The following is a 2,110-nucleotide window of genomic DNA, read 5'->3' as shown; positions in this document are numbered from 1 at the left end:
TGGCAGATATATGCCCAGGAGTGGGATTGCAGGGTCATATGGTATTTCTATTTTTAGTTTTTTAAGGAATCTCCATACTATTCTGTATAGTAGCTGTACCAATTTATTAATACATTCCCACCAATAGTGTAGGAGGGTTCCTTTCTCTCCACACCTCTCCAACATTTATTGAGGATTTTTTTGATGATAGCCATTTTGACTGGTATGAGGTGATATCTCATTATAGTTTTTTTCATTATAGTTTTGATTTGCATTTCTCTAATAATTAGTAATGTTGAGTATCTTTTCATGTGTCTCTTAGCCATCTGTGTGTCTTCTTTGGAGAAATGAGTGACCCATATTTTTTAAATCTGAAATGACATAAACACCTACTACACAAAGGTTTTGATGGTGATTAAATGAGATAATGTTTGTATTAGGTCCTTGAGAGAGTACATGGCAAACAAAACATTTCTAAATACGTGGTCACTACTAATAGGCAATATTTCTTTGTGGCAGTCAATTAAAAAACAAATTATAAAAAAGAAGCGTATATAATGGAGTACGGCTTCCACAGGACAACACACACATAAGATCTTCACTATCAAGTCAATTTTGTCTCAGCAAATCTATAAAGCAATGGGAAATTTTTACAAGGAAAGAGAATTTATAAAATATATCAGTACATTCAGTGAACAGTTTCTGGAGAAAGTGAAATAGTTGTTTTTCTAAAATAGAAATAAAGGTGTTCATCTTTAGCTCAGAATTTTATAATTTTAGATTTTGGACAGAAGTGAAAGTCACTCAGTCATATCCGACTCTTTGCAACCCCATGGACTATACAGTCATGGAATTCTCCAGGCCAGAATACTGAAGCGGATAGCCATTCCCTTCTCCAGGGGATCTTCCCTACCCAGGGATCAAACCCAGGTCTCCTGCATTACAGGTGGATTCTTTACCATCTGAGACACCAGGGAAGCCCTTTGGACAGAAACAGGAAGCTAAGTCAGAGGTATGGTGGGTTTGTTTTATTCCTTAGGGATTCTCAGTACCATCAAGAGAACACTTTCAAAGAAGGCTAGTATCTAACTGAAAGAAATCTTGGTGTGACACTGATACACTTCATGGCAGGAGACGAAACCTGGGAAGGAAAGCACCTGCAGCCCAAAGCTGGCGTGCCGCCTGTTTCTGTATAACTGGCAAACCAAGAGGCAGAATGATTTTACATTTCTAAATGGTTGAAAACTATTTGGGGGAGGGGACATATAAAAATTATGTGAGTTACGTGAAGTCAGATTGCAGTGTGCATAAATAAAATTTCAGTGGAACATAGCTATACTCATTAGTTTTAAGCATTGTCAATGTCTTCTTTCCCACTACTATGGCAGAGTTGAGTAGTTGTGGTAGAGACCTTCTGTATGGCTCACAAAACCAAAAATATTCATGACCCTTTATAGAAAAAGTTTGCAACTACTACGCTTGAGATAGGCTTAACCAGAAAGCAATGTAGATGGATAGTTTAATATTTTTGAAGTGGAGAAGATTTTTTTAAGCACACAATCAAAAACAATTCGGTTGTTAAAATGATGTAGACCCACATGTTTATTACCATAAAAAGATGTTTATTGTTGTTTAGTCACAAAGTTGTGTCTGACTCTTTTGCAACCCCATGGACTGTTGCTCACAAGGCTTTTCTGTCCATAGGATTCTCCAGGCAAGAATATTGGAGTGGGTTGCCATTTCCTTCTCTAGGAGATCTTCCCGACCCAGGGTTCAAACCTGGGTCTGTCTCCTGGATTGGCAGGTGGATTCTTTAGCACTGAGTCACTATATTGTTAAATAAAAAAAGGGCAGATTGTAAAACAGAACACATAATATGACCACACGTTTAAATATATAGAAATAGATCAATAGATTGATGGATTGATAAAGATTAGAAAAGGGTGATAGTCTACATATTTTGCCACCTGTAGGTGTAAACACGGAACCACCAAAACGCCATTTGTAAATTACTGATATGGTTATCTATCAGCATATATCACTGAAAACCTGGAGAAGGAAATGGCAACCCAATCCATTGTTCTTGCCTGGTCAGTTTATAGCTCATGGTACTTGCCACTGATACATGTTT

The sequence above is a fragment of the Bos taurus genome, chromosome 14 (assembly GCF_002263795.3).
Source record: "Bos taurus isolate L1 Dominette 01449 registration number 42190680 breed Hereford chromosome 14, ARS-UCD2.0, whole genome shotgun sequence".
NCBI lineage: Eukaryota > Metazoa > Chordata > Mammalia > Artiodactyla > Bovidae > Bos > Bos taurus.
The sequence above is the reverse complement of the archived record's forward strand: the minus strand, read 5'-3'. Positions refer to the sequence as shown.